Source organism: Mastacembelus armatus, chromosome 13 (assembly GCF_900324485.2).
Source record: "Mastacembelus armatus chromosome 13, fMasArm1.2, whole genome shotgun sequence".
NCBI lineage: Eukaryota > Metazoa > Chordata > Actinopteri > Synbranchiformes > Mastacembelidae > Mastacembelus > Mastacembelus armatus.
In genome coordinates this window covers 7,355,052-7,376,605 of record NC_046645.1, presented here as the reverse complement: position 1 = coordinate 7,376,605, position 21,554 = coordinate 7,355,052, and the positions used below count along the sequence as shown (strand labels likewise).

Sequence of the window (21,554 nt, the reverse complement as noted above, 5' to 3'; positions counted from 1 at the left end):
GCCTGCAGTCTGTGTGTTAGTGATGCGTCTGTATATAGATATGATCCTACCATCTGCGTCTCATTATTGTCCTCCCACCTTTCAGATCAGAGAGTGACTCCCATCTGGCTGGCTGACCGTCCACCACTTTATCACTTTGCACTTACAGACAGAAGCATCATCTACAGCCCATTGCTCCCTGGATTTAAGAGATCGATTAGCACTTCATCATATTACGTAACGTGACAGTGATTTATCACAGATCCATAGGCTTTTTAATTTGAAATACAAATTAGCCCTTCTGCACATATCAAATACTGTAAATTGCCCTAAAAACTGCTATCACCAACCTGACTACAGACAAATATACCAAAAATATCAAATCAGTAATGTGGTTTAGTTTTATTTTATTTTATTTTATTCATTTATTTTTTGTGGTTCAACACAAAGAAATGCAGCAATATGTTATACCAACAATTGCAGTACGAAAGAAACGCCACAATAAATACTGCACATAACATCTGGATTGTAGTATCAAAAGCTAATCTAGCATTTATTGTTCTGTTGTTCATTTTTGTTTTTCCAAAATCTTTTCAGAGCTCTATATGGCTGTTCACATTGAAAAAGTTATGCACAGATATGGAGCCACGATAATATCAGTTCTAAGAAGACATGATGAGAGCTGTGCCATGTAACAGCTAGAAAAGCACTTTATTTAGACAGCTTGTAAAATGTGCTAATCTTTAGAATGGCTGAGTCTCTGAGTCATTTTTACTGGAAAAGACAAGCGCACACACGCACACACACACACACACGCACGAACACTGACACACTATCAAGGCAACTGGGCAGACTCTGACTGCATCACTATATTTCATTTTGTTACACTAATGCAGATTTTGTAAGTGAGTAATTGTTGCTAAAATTCTTGTGGTCTCTGGCAATGGGTTCACCCCAAATGTCCCTAAGATCATAGCTGTTGTTTTAAAAAGCCAACACAGATCATTGTGTCTGAGAAGGAATGCAAAGTTCAATCTCCAGCATGTTAGTAATCCAAATCACACACCCCTCCACACCAACCGTCTGTACCGCCTTTTTTCACCTTATTGCTTGTAGGACATGCAGTGCTTGATCTGGGAACATAAGTTGGTGCAGGATGTAAAGTTTGTGCTCCAGAAACGTCCAATCTGAATGTAATTTCTATGACGACTGGACTCAAGCTACCACATTACTACCATTATTACCACAACGGAAGAAATAAAATATGCTGCATCATGAGATCAGTTTTACCTACAGATCTGACCAGCTCAACTCTAGTGTTTTAATGCATAGACTTCACTTGCCTTTCATTTTAACTGTTAAAGTGACAGAGACCTGCTAAGGTAAAACTGAAGTGCCAACTTGCCAAGAAAAGCTAAGAAGGAAAAAAACAAGTTTACATCATTGGTTTCCTCTGCCCTTTTCACACCATATATAGACATCTTTGTGCCTGATTGCTACAACTACTCAAACACTACAGTGTGCGTTTTTTCATCTGACTGACAGAAAGACATCAGATAAAGCACAGGCCATTTTAAAACTAAAAGTAATTTATTGCCCTATTTAGAAGAGCATTTCATAAATATATTAAATTTTACTCTAGAAAAGTCAACTTAAATACATCATGTAAAATAATTACAACATGCGTACTGCACTATTACTATTAACAACTTGCTTAGAAATTTAAGGTGTTTTTTTTTTTTTTTTAGCGGTTTATCTTATGGTTTCAAAATATTCAGTTAAAGGTTTTATTTTCTCTGGGATTTTTCAAAAATGTATAATAAATAAATAATCTATATTTGAATTCTCATCAGTGGTCCAGATCACATTTTGTTCATTTTACAGATTTGTCAGGTAGTCCTGTAGGCTGCAGGGCTAAGGAGTTACACGTCAACCACAATGGTCTGGTTCTTCAAGAAGCTTGCTTTATTCTCTGTAGTCTGTGTTTATCATTCATTAATCTTTTTCTTCTTCTTTGGCTTCCTGTGCTAGATCAGATGTGCTGCCAAAGATGTCAGTGTTCACTGCTTTGGCATGTGAAACTGTCACTATGCAGCCACCATAAGAAAGTTATTTTTACTTTACTTATAATAAATTAAATGCTTTCCTTTTTCTTTGGGGGCTGTGCTTTTGTAGCCTTATATGTCAACACATTACATTCTGTATTAGCAAGTGATATCTTCAGTGTTTTTGAATTATGACTTGCCATGAATGTGAATATTAGATTCTGTATCTGTTATCTGGATAAATATTTCTTCTCTTTTCCTGTTCAAAGTTGGTCACAGTAACCACTCACTTACCTCGATGCCAAATTTCATATTTCATCCACATTAAGGATAAGATCTTTCCAGTAGTCTGCCAGTCAGTGATAAACAGGGGGAGATTCCCTTTGTGTGTTCGTGCACATGCAGAACACAGTTTTGCATGAATGCAGTCAACTGTGCGTCTGAGGAGCTTTCATGTCCCCAAAGACAGCCATGCCTGGCAGGACTGCAGATGGACTGTGTGGGATAGCCTGAAGGGGTAACATCCAACACGCACACACATGCACAAACATATATTTTACATTTAATGTGCCTGTAACTGTTTAGTGCCATTAGTCTTTGTCGGTGTGATAAAGAAGTGGGTAAGTGAAAAAATGAACAGTGGAGAGAAGTAGAGAACAGGTAGCACAAATTTCTTTTAGACATTGGAAAGATAGTGTGGTGAATTGTAAAAAATTGTTGAATCACTGTTAAACTGACTTTTGTTAACATTTAATAGAATCACTGAAGCTTTGACACCAGACTGGCAAATGGTAGAGATTGTAGTGTCTTAGTGCTTGAAGTCTGGCTTGTGTAAAGTTTGCATACTGGAATTTGTAGCAGTTTGGTTAAACAGAGTAAGGAGCAGTTAATTAGAGTCTGTGATGTTTCTCACATGCAAATGTGATGTTTTTCTGGACCCAGAATAAAAAGTGTATAGTCAAATCAACAATGAACAACAATTTTTTTTAAATTCATCAACTCTGTTCTGTTGACTGAAATGAATGTATATTGTATATTTAATATGTAGATTTTCGGATTATTATAAAAATCAACATCATTGATTCTGCTATACACCAAGGACTCTTTTATCTAGTGGTAATTTAAAACGATATAATAGATAAGACAAATTAAACTTTTATGATCCACGTGAAGCACACTTCCTTCCAGCTGCTCAAATCGTATGTCCAATATGTCAGTTTGAATGTCATCAGCATGATATATAGAGGTGGATGTGTCTCTTAATTTTTGCTTTGAATGAGATAAAAGTGGTGAAGATGTTTACTTTGCTTGTGTTTTCTCACACTGGAAATAAAATTTCAGTGTTAAGGCTAGATATACTTATGTGAATTCTGCTTTAACAAAATAAAGACTCGATGAATAATATAAAAAAAGACCAATCACTTTAAACTCATCATTCATTAACAGAAAATAAAAGACCAATTATAGAAATATCTGGCAATTATAACTATTAATTATTCAACTTTTTTTTACTAGTTACCTTTCACTGCTCAGGAAAGGAAAAATGTAGTTTCCACAATCAAGTATATACCTTAACTTTTTTCTGATTATTTATAGTTCAAAGGAGCTCTTCAAAATGTATTCATAAATAGAATTGTGCTGCTCAAGATAACATTACAAATTGTATTGTAATAAACATGAATTTCACCATACAGGAAGTTGAAGGTTGCAACCATTCATAAACAAACCAATGCACCAGATGTGTGTTTGACATTCTTATTAATTTAATGGAGTTACAGAAGATTCAATAAGAGAGATACAGTAGTAGGTCTAAATTTACAAATTTGGCATGATTGAAAATGGAAAAAAAAGTTTAATTAAACTTAAAACAGTAGTAAGTTACATTGCACAGTTACATTAAATAATTAAATCTCAGCAAGTCCTTTGTTTTAGTAAAGTGCAGATGACTTCAGGGAAAACAGTTGAGGGAAGGAGCAATCTGCATGTAGCCATGCATGGCAAGGGAGGTATCAACAATGCAGATATACCTGTACTATAATGTGACTATGCATGTTAACATTTGACATTGAGCTACATTACCATTGCCCTCACTTCCTGCTAATGATACAGAGTTGCAGATGTTTAGAATAACACTTGTATGTCTGTTTGATGGTGACTGTGTGAAAAACAGGTGTTTTCTGCAATGACAATGAAATGTTTATGTGGATTTGTGTAATTTCTAATTGCAAATATCCATATGTGCAAATATCCATGTTACCCAGCTTCATTCCATTACTGGATATTTGGGAAAGGAAAGTGTTCCTTATAATTGAAGCACAGTGTGGGTGTGTCGCCAAATATACTGTAAGTTTTCTGGGACATTTGCCTTCAAATCTGTAGGCTCACTGTAATGTAAATCCATGAAGTACAACATGGTCATCCACATACAGCATATCTCACTATACAATGTTTTAATTATAACCCAGGAAAGTGGATCATACTGCAGATTGTATCTTTATTTTGTAGAAAACAGGTGAATTTTGTTGTCACTTCTCCACACTTGTATTCGGAACGTCTCTTGTATGAGAGTCAGTGGTGAGGATCTGTAGAAATGCTGAAAGCATGCAGAAAAAGAGACTCAGTACATTGTTTGACAGAAAACGTTTGCTGAAATCTTTTATGATCCAGGCTTTGCTTTTCTTGCAGAAACAGTATATTTTAATTTTATTTGTTTTCATGGTCTGTAATTTAATGTAACATTTTATTATAATATTTAAACATCAATCTTGCTCTGCAGCAACAACATTACAATCCCACATAGTGTTCTAACCCAAAGGCTGCTGTAGTGTATTATTAGTAAATGATGTTACTGTCCACTGTCCAATGAGGGAAACTGAATGAGAGAAATGGAAAGAGGAACAAAAAACAAAGACTCAAGATAGATGTAGGATTGGAGTCAGTGGTCTGATGTGGACACCATGTGTATGTATGTGTACAGAGGGGGTTCACAGTCTGGGTTTCATGGTCTAGTGCCTTCACATGCATGAAGAGAGGGATGTGGGAGATGACAGGAGGAAGAGAACAGATGGCACAACATGACACAACAAAAGAAACAGACCACAGTATATATCATGCTTTGATAATGATAAAACCTTTAAAATAATAATTGGATATGCTTTATTCTGGAGCTAGTGAGATATAAAAGATAAGATATATACGGTGTGTAGAAAAACTAGGATAAAGTTGTTCAACTGCCTCAGAGTTGATGTATTTAGGATCAAACTCTGACAGGAGCAGAGACAAATTCCCTGCTGCTCAGATCCTCTGTCAGTTCAGTCTGTTAGACCGATTTAAGTTGCTATGCTGCCATCTTGGGTTCATACCCAGTGCTGAGATTTAATGCTGTTGTTTGTTGTTTAGCAATGTATGCTAACTTTCACAAGACACAAGCAAAAAAACATCCATAACTACTGTTGTGTGCTTTCACAGTTTGTCTCAGTTTGTACTGTGCCACTCAGAGTGCACAAATTAGATTCTGTTGTTATTTTTATATATTTTTATTTATTTATTTATTTCTCTTTAACTTTAGAAAAGAAGAGGATTGTTTTGCCAGTGCTTCCAAAAAATTAGAGCATAACTGTCACCTTCACTTTTAGATTCATGCATTTAATCCAAGAAAAACAATCTTCTCCAGTAGAGGATGATTTCTTAGATGAGTTCCAACTTTGTTTTAAGCAGAAAGGCTATTGCTAACTAAAATTTTCTGCACACTAACCCATAACTTTATCTGAGTGCAGTTAATATTACTAACAAGCTGTTTGAAAAGAAAAGAAATATTATTATAAATATTATAGAGTAGATGTTCTTCCTAATAGTACACTAAACTAATAATTTAATAATGACTTTTAGAGCTTTCCATGTAGCTGATAAAAGTAAATGTAGCCTGCATGAAGTCGCTGTACAAGTGTGTAATTTATCCTTACCTTGTGGCCTAGTGGTTGAGTAGCTGGAGTTATCGGTTGGTATCAGGAGGTTGGAGTTGGACAGTAGGATGATCATGTTATCCTTCACTTCCAGGTATTTCTACAGGCAGATGTTGAGATGAAGGGATTTAAAGAAACCCATACTTCCTTGTCGGATAGTGGCATAGACTGGTCCAGTCCACAGTAACATATAGTAAGCCGTGCATGCTTTCTTCTTTGTGGAGTCCACTGAGTCAGTTTCAAAAACTTGGGTTCACTGAGTACAAACACATTGATGGTATCTAAATGATTGATGCTGTAGGCCCATGCTTCCACAGAACTGCAGTATGGACTGTGGGGGAGTTGGTTGAGGTACAAACTGTAGATAGTGGGAAAAATGGACATTTAAACTTTAGCTGACCAAACTAAGACCAGAAACACACTGTCTGAAGAGCATTTATTGTGATTAAGTACCATATGGCTGCTGGTAGTGGTTATGAAGTTGTGGGGACTCTCTGGGACCACCAGGTCATGAGAACTATGGGTGTAATTTTGTAAATCATACCTGCAGACTTCAAATAAATAAGGTATATGAGTTTTTATTTTAAAGCAAATACATTATAGATTTTCTTTTTTGGTGTTCATTATCATTATCATTTCTTTTTATCTCAAATTCTAAGTGTTCTCAGTTTTTGAGTTTAGACATATAGGTATTGAATCTTTGTACTGCTTCCACCAGGGGACAAAGAGGTGTTTCTTTTCCTTTCTGCCACATAAAGCAAATGACAGACACTGTCAGGTGGCATTAATTATGCTCAGACTCACTGAGTTTTCTCTTAAAGTGTCTTCCTCTTCATGTCTACTAATTTATGCTCATTCCTATTCAGTCTGACATGGGAGCCCAATAATACTACTAATAGCATTATTTCTGTCAAAAATCATCGTTCTTACATCATCCCTTTCCTTCCTTTCCATCTCACCTTTCAATTCATTTCCTGTCTTCCACTCTCATCCAAACTCTCTTCTTTTGTTGAGTGCCTAAAGTAAAGGCACAAACAGCAGAATGAAAATGAGCATTTCTTGCCTTATCTTTCCTCTCTTCTGCATCTTCCTTTTACACTACATGTCACTCACTGCCACTCCTTATCCCAGATGACTAACATTACAAATTCATCTGTGCTCATTTTTTTTCTTCGCTCACTTCTTTAGACTATATATTTGCCTCTGATGACTGAGGTTAGTTATATTCTGTCTGTAAAATCATCTTCTTATAAAGCCTACCACAAGAGGCTGATCCGCTCTGATAGCTGCTAGGGACAATCTCCCCTCTGGGACATCGAGTGAAGCACTGGGGACATAGGAAAACTGGGTAGGAAGCGCAGACTGAGAGAGTGAACAGCACATTATAGCTCATTACTCTGCTGAAGACTGACAGGGCGGTGATGCACTTCACACAGACTGCAACTCCACTGTCATATAGTGCAATGCATGTGCAACACATGCACACACCTGCGGTGGCAGACAGTGATGCATGATCCATTACGACTGGACTGGGTTAAAACTACATTAAGTAGTATATTTATAAGTCATCGAGAAGAATGGCATCAGCTACCACTGCTAATTAATTAATGTAATTTATATTGTCAGTGTGCAAGAAAAAAACACATTTGACGTCTCTATCAGCAGAACAACATCTGTGCCTGTGTCTCAGCTACTTACGGATCTGGCACCACCATGAATAAGGTTCAGTTTAGGTACAAAAACACCCCGGTTGCAATTAGAGAACCATTAGTATTTGGGTAAAATATCAGTATCAGTATTTTATATACAGTAACAGTGTATCACATGACTCCTTGTTCATTAAAGTAGTCGTTCATAGTAACAAACCCACAGAAATATATCCCCCTGTGGTTTCCATCAGCTCCACAGTTTTAACTTTTGTTTAATGTTCTGGTTTCTTTGCCCACAACTGTTTTAATTCTGTTCTCATTGCTTTATTGTTATTATTCTATTTTCATCTAAAAATCCAGTGTTTTGGCAAGCATCAAACTGCAGACAGATAAAGTTTCCAGCAGCTGATGCACAAGGGCATAGTTTGATTCTTCTGCTCAACCGTATAATAATAAGTTCTATTAGTTTTTATCCAACTACTTTTTGACCTCCTCTGATCTGAGCTGCCCCATGTATCTCATTCTGTATGTCCACGTCTTCTCTCGCTTTTTTCTTCCCACTCTGTCTACATTATTTACCTCATCATCATTTTGAAATTTTATTTCCTCACTAACAATCTCAGAGAGATTGAGGGTTTGAAGGGAGATGGAAGCGAATTCAACTACCCTTTCTAATGATGTGTTTATCCTCATAATGGGCAAAAGTAACCCTTCCAGAAAGACATGCCTCTGTTGGACCTTCATTCAACAAATCACTGCTGAGCCCTCGTTCGTTTCCTCTGGGCTTTTTCAGGGTGCCACAGTTTCTTGTCAGATGAACTGGAGTTAAATTACCCATTAGTGTAGAGGTTTATGGACACAAGAAGTTCACTAAATCCCTTCACAAAAGCTACGAATGTCCAACCATATCATGAAATTAGGCATAGCAGGCTTGTCATCAAACCTGTCATCAAAAACATCATAAAGCCTTTTCTCTTGTAATGGAAGTTAAACATGATAGTTGCTGCCTAGAAATGAGAAGCTTCTTTTGTCTACAGTTGTATCTTGACAGGGCCAGCAACAGTACTTAAGGCTGGAAGGTCAGTGCTGGTCAGAGTATTAGGAAGGAGTCAAATGAAAATATATCAAAATAGTATAGATGGTACAGACTGCAGCTCAGTGCTGGGATTGAGCAGCATCAAGAAACTGGCTGCCATAGGGTTCAAAAACATCTGACCACTAAATCACACTATCACACAAATCATGTGCAGCTCCAGCATCACATCTCCTCACAGCCTCTGATCCCCTTAAAAGATCAAACTGTGATCTTTTCTAATCCTTGTACTTCTGACATTGACCTTTGCTGAGCCTGTGGTGTAACCATGACTGAACGGGTTTACGTAACACCAACTTGGCTTGCATAACCAACTGACCAAAGGCAGGCATAGTACTATTATTATAAGGCTACAGCTTTTTTCAGCCTGGAATCCAAAATGAATAAATGTATTATTTTGATCTGGGACCAATTCTGGTTTAAAAAAAAAATGTTAATACTCTGTTCATGTGGAGGCTAAAATAAAATGTGACCCATTTAGTTCCAACAACAAAGGGCAAATCTGAGGACAAGATTATATGAACTCATTTTCAACTCCTACAGATTTAGGATATTTCTGTATCTAATATTGATTTAAAGGTATTGAACCTGTTGTGGCTCCTAGTTTCAGACGGTTGTCTGAAGGCTTGTGACGGAAAGGTTGAAGGTCAAAACCCCCTAACAAACTGAGAAAATCAGAGTTAGGTGTGAAATTCTTCTTGAGCAAGAAATGTTTTAAAGCTCTTCAGTGAGGAATCTAAAGGAGCTAGGTAGATTTCTTGCTAGTTAGTCAGGTAAGTTTGAAACAGATTTATCTGATACATAAGAATTTCTCTGTGTGTGGTCTTGTTTGGCCAGTATAAGGTTTCCCAGTATTTTAAATAAGCTCTGCCTCAGTATCCATTGTTGTAGTCCAGTATTTTGCCTCTATGTTATATATGTTCAGCCTTCCTTTAACTCACTGTACGACTGAAATATTACTCAAACATATGCTGTACATGTCTCTGATGTGCATTTAAATAAATAAATAGTACACCCCTATTTTAACCTGTGTTAAATTGTTTTCTTGAAAAAGCATGAGTACGAGGAATCCCATGCAAACTCTGTTTCAAAACTCAAACTCTAAAACTCTAAAATCTCAATCTAAAAGTAAGGCTATTTACATCTTTTCTGAAGAAAAATATATTTTCACGATATACAAGATGTTTCATTATCCAACAGCAGCAGTGTTTTTACTCCTCTCCCATCTTGTCAGAAGGCACAGGCGCAAACCACGGCCACCACCACTATGTTGCCAATGGTTGCCAGCACAGCAATCCACAGCCAAATGGTGTCACTGGACACTTTCCCATCATCCTCTGCTTCTGAGGGACGACAGTAGCCAGCATTGAGGTTGGAGGTGGACGTCTGCAAGGACGTGTTGCCATTGTATGGGGAATCCATGTAGGCCTTGCTCACAGCCAGGAAATGCTTTCAAGAGAGAGGTAGAGGGGTGAAGGAAGGGAACAAGAAAGGGAGAGGAATTTAGATTGAGGTCTGAAAAGAGTCATCTCAGTAATCTGACTGTAGTTGGCTGGGCTCTAACCAGTAATACAGATACAATTTCTTATCAGATCAGATCATCAATTTTCTGATTTCCTCCACTTTTTTAGTCTCAAATTGCTAAAAAGCTTTTGAATTTGAATCCAAATGAATGACACAATAATAAGGATGATCTGAGTTAACAATAACATGTTATGTTCAGGAGGTTATCCCCACAGCTGTGCCCGCTCTCAGGACAGCTGTACTGTACAGTGAAGACTAGACTGCATCTCAGAGGGATTAATTCTCAGATGGATTAACAAAGTCTGACACATGCAGCAGATATATTAAAAGAGAGAGACACAACCAGAGAATGGGAGAGAAAGAAAATAACCAAGCAAGGTAAGAATAGAATAAAGAATCCCACTTTTTGTCTCAGCTGGAAATGTTTGTCCCTGAGGGGCTTCCATAGCACCCAGTCACAGAAATGCAACCAATATGCATGGAGCTAATTAAAACCTCAAACGAAGCTTCAGTGAAGTTCAATAAGGGTGATCTGTTCCCTCACAATCAGTTCCTCAATGGGTTAATATGGACTATTTACTCCTGATCTATTTCTGCTTCCCCTCACTGGCAAATCTCCCTCCACCTTTACTGCTGTCATCTTTACATCTGAGCAGTGAGCTTTCTACCAGCGTTCTTTGAAGCAATCAATCATTGGCTACTGTTCTTCAAATATTATTGCAATTCTGGCCGCTTGTCTTTCAGACCTATAATTGTGCAATCCACCTCCTCGTCGTCAAAAAAACAAAACCACACAAGCTCACTGCAAAAAAGACACTAACAAAAGCAGAGTTTCTGTCTCTTATACAGACAGTGTTTCATACAAACAGACAGCTCAAAGTACATTAATAATTACAGCTGTCCTCTCACAGGTGAAAGGTTCAAGGGAGTTTGACCCTTTAACTTCCAGGTGTTCAAGCAAAATCTCACATTATGTGGACAAATAACTAAATTCATAATGAAAAGGTTTTATATTTGAAAATAAACTGTACAGCATTTTGATTGAGGTTATTATTAAACCACAGTAATGATGCAAGTCGGATTTCCATTATTCACCATTATTCATGCACTAGTTCATCTAGCTCTTCCATTAACACAAGCAACCATCATTTGTATGTGACTGTGCTCATGAATCTTCGATGTCAAAGTGGAAATGGGAGTCTAAAATGTTAGAACCGTAAAGATAAGGCAGCACCTTAATATGCATATTTAATTAAAACTGCCTCCCAGGGTTTTCATAATGAGTGGAGAGCAAAGGGGCTAGAATAAATTTCGCTGTAAGAGTGCAAAAATAAAGCATCCAGTATGCAACTGACTTGTACAGAAACTTGTCAACCAAACCTGAAAACAAAAATATTTCTCTCAGTGGGAACGCGGAGCTTATTCACGTTCTCATTAAAAAGTCTCTGCCTGGGAGCTGTGTCTCATTCTGTGAGTAAAACAGCACAGAAAGGTCATCCACAGAAACAGCAGTGAGCATGTGCAAGTGTTATTACACCACACACCTGGAAGATAAATTGCTCGAAGACATAATGAGTTTGTTTTTAGAACCACACAGTTTGAATTAAAAAAAAAAAAAGCCAAAAACCTGCTCTACCTGCAACGCTGCATGGTTAAGTAGGTCCTAACCTCACCTTAATTCTGGGTTTTCTGTCATATTGCACTTCTAGTTACGACGTTTGATCAGGAGGATTGTTTTCATGAACTGAAAACAAAGTTTACTATGCATGACATTGTCTCCAGTATTTTGCAGAGGACAGAGCAACTTATTAGTACAACAAACATCCAGGACAGTCTAGAGTGAAGGTGTTAGACTATATATCTAACAGATGTTTCTCTCTTTTTGTCTTTGCTTCATTTTTCACACACCATTGGTGATGGAGCTGCAGTGATGGAGATGATGCAGGTAATTATAGACTAATTTCAAACCAACATCACACCCCCCACCATATTAACCACTTCAGCTGTTCAAAGACAACCGAACACAAACATACAGTGTTTGTAAAATCCTGCCAATGTGTGTGCTTTTCCCAATGTTTCAATGAGGACAAAGACTAAGCTAAACTTAATACATTTATTGCAAATGGTTTAATGTTTTATTATACTAAGATGACAGATACAAGTCTGTCATTGGATCAACTATTTTATCTGCTTGAGTGGTACGGTAGAACATGAAATGATTAGTGGGGCCAAGAGCACTCACACACAAACCCACACCACACAAATGGCCTAACCTTGACCATAAACACTGCTTGCCTAACCCTAACTCTTGCCTTAACCCTAACCCTGATGAGAAAGGCTGAGTCCAAACAATGTGAGTAATACACACACACAACACACGTGTATAGTGAGTGCAGAGTATCTGAACTGATTTGTGTATCAATAAGACTAAAGATAGTTATATAAGTAACAAACAACAGATTTGTGCAACAACAGCTGCACAGTTTCTTTGTATCTACTGTTACTGAAAAGTTCTTCGACTATTTTTGGTTTTGATTTATTACCGTGATTATTTTCTCAATTAATCATTCAAATATTTGGTGTATGAAATGTCTGACTGTTGTGAAATATCATGCAACCTACACATATTTATTTTACACTTTTTAAACAGTTCAACTGTTATTATTATGAAATATGTTTATACATTTTCTAGTGATTAATTAAAAACTATTCAAAAGACCATGAGGAAAGATGAAAAGTGTACATATAAACGTTATGACACGTTGTTTGTGTTACACTCACCTGTAATCAATTCTAGTTGTTTTATAACTTTAATGTAAACATTGACATAAGGAAAATTATAGTAAGATTGCAGGAAATAAAAATCAAAATGTGAAGTAAGGTGACTCTTTTACATCAACAGCATACCAGCCAGGCAGAGTTACAGAAAACTTCCTCCCAAAAAACTGTCCGACATGACAAGGCTGGTTCTGAAGCTTTTTGGTTTTTTGTTCTAAACACTTCCAAACATCACAGAATCACTGAAGTTAGAGTGCTGATATCAAGTTAGTAGCTCCTGGAGCTCATGAACGACTGCACCATATCTGTTCATTATTATGCCATATGTATTATAGATTCTCTGTAGTTGGACAGAACGTTAATCCAGTGCAGGTAGTTTTGACTGTAATGTGTAAACAACAGCTGAGATAGCTAGAATTCATTCTAGAGAGCTAGTATGGTACAAACATATAAAAGATAAAGAGAAGCACAGAGAGGAAATACAGTGAGAGAAAGATGGGTCTACCTACTGACGGCTGTGTATGAAGAAAGAAATCAGTTGTCGTGGTCCTGTCCTGTCCCGTCCCACACCCTGACTTAGACTGAGAGAGAGAGGAGTAGCACTTCATGAGAGAGAGAGAGAGAGAGAGAGAGAGAGAGAGAGATCCCTCCCATTCAAAATGAGATATATGCACACTGTGACAGCATCTATGTGATATAGGTTTATAAACCCTGCTGTCAGAATGAGTCCATACATGTAAAAATATGTGTGCTGGACTTGTGACACAGAGAACACACCATGGTCATGCACAGGTGTATGAAGAGTGTATTTTGAATGTGTGTGTGTGTGTGTGTGTGTGTGTGTGTGTGTGTGTGTGTGTGTGTGTGTGTGTGTGTGTGCGCGCGCGCGCGCGCGTGCATGCGTGCATGTGTGTGAGATTTAATCTCAGAAACAGCTGAGCAGGACATTTCTAGTTTCACATATCCAGACTACATCTCAGTAGCTGAGTAAGATCCGACCTCATCTTGTTAAAACTGTCAAAAACTAGCAGAATATAAAAGGAAACGTTAAACTTATATAACAACCACATATTTTTCCAAATTGATCAATTACAGCTGAGAAATTATGTTATATGGATCCAGTCAGGTGTAAAATGGATGTATCTGGAAGTATTGCACTATTTTTCTCAAGCTACTTTATCCAGACCACAATGAGCAACGTGAAAATTGAAAGATGGTTTTATTCTTCACAGGACAAAAATCCTAAATCTGATTTAATATTGTGAGCACATGGTGCTCGGCTGCCCGCTGACTCACCGGGATGATGAGCTTTTCTGAATCTGTGTGTGGGATTTTGTGGACATGTAGGTAACAGCAAGTACCTCAGTCAAAAGATGATAGACTGCTTGTCCTGTCTTCATGACGGAATGTCCTAACTTGACCTTTGGCCCAACTTCTGTTCAACACCATCCTCCATTTATGCCATTCAGTTCACATTCCTCTGTATGTGAAAAGTAACTGCAACTACATCCTTCTTTCTGAATACGTTGACTCTTTGTCATCACCTATAAAGTCACTGTGTTACTCATGCACTTTCTTCCTTCTCCTTTCCTGACCTTCATGGTGTATTTCTTATATTCTTCTCCTTCCCTCCAAATATCTTCCCACCATCTCTATTTCCCTAAGCGTCTTTCCATCCTTCTATCCAACACTGCAGTGACTGGCTGGATGCAGACAGGATATTCTGGTATAGTGTGCAGTGCTGCAGGGCTCATGGGATTAGCGCCAGACATATACAGCTTCAATCCTCCAAATCTCTTAAAATGAGAATTATTGCTGTGCATTATGTATCTGCACAACATAGTTTTAGTGTATAATAAGTGGTCATATACATCTGCTTCTTGTGTCTATATGTGAGGAGTGCATGTTTGTTTATCTGTGTACCTCTTTGTATGTAATGTATGTGTTTGCATTTATTTTTCTGTCTCTACAGAAACATAATGAAATGGAGCATGCTGTACATGGACAAGTGCATGCATTTCCTGTATGTACTGTATTTAAACCTTTATTCTGTGTATGGTTGCATGTACATGTCAGTGTGTGTGTGTGTGTGTGTGTGTGTGTGTGTGTCCAGAGAACTGATACAAAAGTTATATAATTCTAAGTTCTTCTAAGTTGCGGAGAAATTCAGAAACTGCTTCTGGTGATAACATGAACACGCATATAAGGCACAAGTGAATGCTCACACATTTGTGCACATTCATCAATCACTGAAAGCAAACACACACACATGCACACACACACACACATACACATACACACAAACACACATACACAATGATACACTGAAGGCCAGGGGTTATTTAAAATGAAGGGAATTTGAGCGGAATAAGGGGATTTTTGGTTAGGAAAAAAATAACTCTCCCATAATTAGCCAGCGATGGGGGGAAGAGTAAAAGGGGCCAGAACTCATTCATCATTTATGAAACATTTGTCTCACAAGCTATTTGTTTCACAAGCTATTAGTGTATCTCTTGACGTGAGGTTTGCTCCCGGGCAATGAGAATATTTCAGCCTTGTGCACACTGTCTTATGAACGCAAAAACTTTACCAAGAAGAAGAGCACTATATTTGCATTTTAAATTTGAATTTTAAATACCCAGTATACATTTTTAAGGTGGGAAATTTGGGTCTCCATATATGACTGTTTTGATGTAAAAACGAGAATGAAAGGTAAGGGATGGGAGGACACAGAAGAGAGAGAAATGAAAGGGAGAATAAACAGCCCTGCAGCAGCCAGCTGTTCCTCTTCTTTCTGAAACATCTGTCATAGAAAGACAAACACAGACAGAAAGTGAAGGAGGGAAAGTAAATGCAGAAGTGGTGAAGAGAAACAAAAGAAAGGGTGAATACAGAGAGACAGAAAGAAAATACTATATGAACCATTCATTTCCTGTCTAGTCTGACCAGGACAAATATGATTAACAAGAGACAGTTGGGGCAAGTTCAGGTTTCCACATTGATGGAATAAGGTAAAAACAATCAAAAATGACAATATTTGAATAATTGTAGTCTTAGATATGTATTAATGATAGTGTTCTTTCTTTTATAATCATATTCTTATACTTAAAAAAGTTATTAACAATAATAATAATAATTGGTGTTAAATTATCAGTTATTGTCTTTATCTACTTCCATGAACATTTTTTTTCAATCCATAAAAACATCTTCAAAGAGGAACTTCACCTATTTTAGTAAGACAAAACTCTAAAATAATGTAATTGTATTTTCAAATGATTTTAAAGACCTGCAGTTACTGTCTCCTGCTGGCAGTGGGTCTTGGTTTTGAATTAAAGCAAATTTCACATGGGTTAATTTGAAATTACACATTGTGAGATGATGATTTTGCCCTAAAATAATGGACACCAAGTAAATAAATAAATAAAACGCTTCTTAACCTGTCCAGGGTGTACCCCTGCCTTTCACCCAAAGAGAGCTGGGATAGGCTCCAGCAGATCCCTGTGACCCTAATAAGGAATAAGTGGGTATAGATGATGGATGGATGTATGGATGGATGGATGGATGGACGTTCCTGAAGTTGTGAGGGACGTGTTCTTGAAAATAACACAATATGTCATGAGGGGACCTGAAGTGACTCAATTCATGACAAAAATGGAAGATGCAAGAATAACTGAGAAAAGAAGCCAAAGTGGCAGAGAGAAAAGAGTCAGTGAGGGAAGGCAGAGGTGTCTGGTCTGTGGGTCGTGGTGAACAGGAAGGGAAAGACTAGAAGAAACCGTAAAGACAGAGGAGGACAGACAGAGAGAGAGGCTTGTTCTCATGGTTGGTTGAATCTCTGTTAGTTTTGCTGGGGGCTGCAGAGCCTGACAGATGAACAGCATACACTGACATCATTAAATGACCTTATCTGGCTTTCATGGGACCCTTCATTCTCACACACACTGACACACACACACACACAATCAACTACATGCAAATACTGAAAGATGACGTGTATTCTCAGATATTGGGATATGTAGACAAACAGTCATGCTGTATATATATGGACTTGAGCCAGAAGACAAATATGTGGTCACACTACAAATCCAACTACACATTACTGACACTGTGTCTTTGCAAAGCTGATCTCAGTCTGTATTCTGATCTGATCACCTTTACGCTTGAAGGAACATTATTCCATCTGCCTGCAGGGCACTTGTCTCTTCACAGAAACACCTCAGGATTCAATTAATCAAAAGTCTTGAAGTCTTGAGGGAATGCATTACCTGGCTGTTCCAGCTGTTTCTGGACTCCAGTTGTTTTTAATGGGCCTGAACTTCAGACTTCCTGACTTCAGCATTGCTGTGCTGGATGGAATGAATGTCTTTGTTTGGGGGAAAATTTTATTCAAGCAGCATGGTCTGAACCTCTAGGTGCAAATATACTTAGTTTCTGTGAAAGTGTTTGGGTATTTGCATTGCTTGCTAAATTGTTAGCTATTTAAAACAAAACATTAATGTAAAACTTGCTAGCAAAACAAGCCAACTACTAAGTATTAATGTTGACATTATAATATTGCTTTTATAAAGGGGATGTCAGATTTCTAAAAAAAAACTGTGTTCATCCTTATAATCCTACAGTACTATATGCTGACTTAAGGGTATCTGTTACAAACCCTAAATTATAGTGCTGAAATTCTTGTTGTTTAAATATATAAGAAAATATAATTTACACTCAAAATGACTTTTTCAACTATTGTTATTAGTTATTTCTAATTGTTAATTGTTAACTGAAAGGAAGACCTACTCACAAAGGATCAGATTTACCGTCTGTGTGAAAGCAATGCCCTGCTGAGGTTCCTGATAAACTCTTCAGATGGTAATCTGACTTCATTCTCCATCAATTACACTTTGATAGACATGGCTTAATTAAGACCAATCTAACCTCTTCCTTAGAAAAAAATGGTAGGGAGAAAATGTAGTTAACACAAGGTCAGTCATTGACAAAATCCATGGATTTTGTGATAGAAAGACCACCATGGTCATAGAAATAGAAAATATTTCAGATGGAGGCCTTTTCATATTCCTCATGGCCTTTAAATTAGACTTTTACTTGTAGTTTATTGCCTTTAATTTATCAAAAACAAGGTTAAAGAATTTAAACTTATCTTTATGTGATGCTAGATCCTTTTAGCTTATCACATTTTATCTGTTGAGTTTTTGAATGTTGGAAACAAAGTTTTGGTTTTCTTTACTTAGAGCGTTAAGGTGTTGACTGCAGGGTGTTCAGAGACAGTTGGGGTGATTAAGGACCACGCATTGAGCACACCTGATTAACTATCTGAGAACAGATGGCTATCAGATGAGGCTTTCCATCAAACTCCTTCGGCCAGACAGGGTTCAGGACTGGAGCAGACAAGCTCAGTGATATGTTCAGGGACTTAAAGTGGAAGCTCCCTCAATTCAGAAACTAGAGTTTGACTCTTAATACGCTTCTTTACAATGCAATAAAATCTTATTTTGAAATTTTAACAGGTTGTGTGGAAAAGGTTGAAGAAAACCCACATCCTTTCCTACACACAGGGGGTTTGATTTAGTGTCCTTGAGCAGATGGTTATCATAAGAGTTTTTCCATCAAAGATGCACAGCTGGACAGGATCTTCAAGAGAGGGATGCTGCATGTCTCACTTTAAGACATCTTCTAGGCCACTATTTGTTATTTAACATCACTTCTGATGCACCTTAGTGTCATAAAATATTTGATAAATAAACGTTCACACTGTTTAAATCTGCTGTTTAAAAGATTTTTTTCATTTTCTTCAAGGATGCCAGCAGATGGTGCAATGTGCAGTGATAAATTCAATGTTGTGGAAAATGTCAACATAAGCAATTCAATTGTCCTGTCCAAATATCAGTATGACAAGAATTTGGCATTTTTAATTTAATGTCTGTGCAAATGCCATGGACATTTTAAACTTTTTGATTAAGTATTTTATCACTGAAACATTTTTTTCTTACAAAGTTGTCAAATTCATAGCCATTCACTTCATCAAACCATTGCCCATTGCTGACAAAAAAAGAAAAAAATCTGCAGATAGAGCAAACAAAGTAAGTGATTCAAAGCTGCAAAGAGTGCAAGCATGGAAAGACGGCCATTTGCTCTGTATGCACTCAAAAGCTTTAGCACAGTAATTGCTTTTAAAACATGTTCACTAGGCTAGATAACCCTGTAGCAGCTACTTAAAGCTCAGCATCTTAGGTCAGAGGAGACAAAGAGGAAAAAAACTGGCAGAAAATGGGACAAATATGTTCTAACATGGTGTAGAGAAACTGCTGCAGGAGCTGAAACAGGAGAAAACACACTATGAGATTTTTAAAACACAAGATAGAATCACTTGATCTATGTTTTTTAAATAATTTGCTAAGTATTTAAAATTGTACCACCTTGAAATAGTAGTGGTTATATTGAAATCTAGTGTACACGATCTTACAGTATATATTATTAGAAACAAAGAGTGAATGACAATATTGAAAATACGGTCCCCAAGTACATACAGTGCATTCAGAAAGTATTCAGACCCCCTTCCCTTTTTTCAACTTTGTTATGTTGCAGCCTGATACTACAATTGTTTAAAATTAATTTCTTTTCTCATTAATCTAAACTCAGTGCCACATGATGACAAAGTGAAAATAGAACCACTAGATGAGATCAAATACAGAAATTTGCTTTGGACTCCACTATTCTCAAATACAAAACAAAAACCTGACATAAGCAACACAGGTTTTTACATCCAACACAGTACAACATATAAGACTTACTGCACAAGATCCCAGACACAATTAAGTCCTGATAATATAAATAGGAATGAAGGAAAATCATTAAAGCGTCTGCTGAATGTTGTCCAGATACACAAATGCACAAATAAGCTGATAAATCATAAATAGGTATAATTACACACAAATAAGCTTGTCTCAGTTTTTGAATTTACTTTTCAAAGACAGTTTTACCTTTAGCCCCACGTCTGTCCTGTGTCACAATAAATCAAGCTGTTAGCTGTAGACCTTTATTATTCTCTGTGGCCTGTGCAACAATTACTATCACATGAGAAATTCCCTTAAAACAGTCCCATTTCTGGCCTTTGCGTGTGTTTGTTACAAGTAATAGCAAGAAAATGACTGTAAATTTCAGTGCACTAAATGTACATGTGTGTATGGAGGAATGTGCACGAGGCAGGGCGGCTTTAGCACAATGAGCAGCTCTTTTATGTACAATACAGTGCATTTACACAGGCATGGTCATTTACCCTGAGGGCCAGTGAGTCCAGCTGTCAACAGAGAGACACGTGAAGTCATTTTAAACAAAAGGGACACAAAGAAATGTGTTTTACGCACATTTATTTAACCATTGTCCACTGTGGTTTGTAGGTTAGTGTGTTTTATGCATAGGAGTGAGTCACCGACTGTTCCATTTTATGCAAGGAGTACTGGCTGTGAAAGATTACTTTGCCTGAAGTGTTTTTGTGTCTCCTTTTTACAATACACTTGCAGATATATAGAGAAAACACTTTGATGTTATGGTAGCCTTTACACACACATATGTGGATACATGTACAAATGGATCATTAACTTTCAGATGCTGATCTTTGTCTGATTTCAGTGTGCAGTGGTTATTTTTCCTCCATAGTGGGAGACAAAAGTGCTATTTTTTAAATAAACACTAGATGTTTGTAAGATAAAACTAATGTACACTACTTGTTTCCTGTTGATGGCACCCATGAAGTAAAAAACTATGCATAAAACAACAAAATCCTAGGGAAATTATTTATTAACAGGAGTGTATTGGTGAAAAAATTGTTGATCTATAGTTTGTTGATGTTGTTGATATAGGTCTTATTTTGTACTGAGCATGTGGCTAACAATGTATTAAGCTAACAGTAAAACTGTGGTTCATAAAAATATAACAATAAACTGAAAAAAAAACAATTAAAAAAGAAGTGGATGATAATTATGTGTTGATTCCATAAGTGACCTCTTTCATATTACATACCATTTAGTTCCTGTTTGATAGAAAGTTTAAAGTTACCATTTCCAGCATCAGACTTAAAGTAACCATTATAGCTGCTGGCACTTACTAATGAGGCATAATCAAAATCAGTGGTTGCTTCATGCAAACCTGTAGACGCCTCCATAAACATCACAATATTTGTCATAACTGGTAAGAAATACGATTCCCATCAGCCTTAGGTCTGCACTTTTAAAATGCTAATTTCAAATGTTACATGTTAAACTAAGATGTGGAATTGTCACATTTTCTGTCACTGCTGAAAACTGGAATCTTTCCAAGATGTATAACTTTCCATGTGTCTGTATGGAAATCACAGTCCTTCACAGCTGTGAAGACATACAGTGACTAGACACTTTCCATCTCTGATTTATCAATTTCCATATCTGACATTTGGAATAATGTATGAGATTTCCTCTGGCTCATTGCATCAGGCTCCGTGACTGAAATGCACCAGTAACAGGCAGCGAAGCTTTATCAAATC

General features: G+C 37.1%; 1 long non-coding RNA gene across 2 annotated transcripts; it reads right to left on the bottom strand.

Moving 5' to 3' along the window:
• Nucleotides 1–4,269: 4,269 nt before the first annotated feature.
• On the bottom strand, nucleotides 4,270–10,317 carry LOC113125169 (uncharacterized). Of its 2 annotated transcripts, XR_003295115.1 has the most exons (5): nucleotides 9,944–10,317; nucleotides 7,247–7,313; nucleotides 6,946–7,003; nucleotides 5,987–6,086; nucleotides 4,270–4,617 (listed from the first exon to the last, which is right to left on the bottom strand). It is a non-coding gene; the product is annotated as an uncharacterized LOC113125169 (long non-coding RNA). The 2 variants fall into 2 exon arrangements; XR_003295114.1 differs by lacking the exon at nucleotides 9,944–10,317 and having other exon boundaries at nucleotides 7,247–7,642.
• Nucleotides 10,318–21,554: the final 11,237 nt, after the last annotated feature.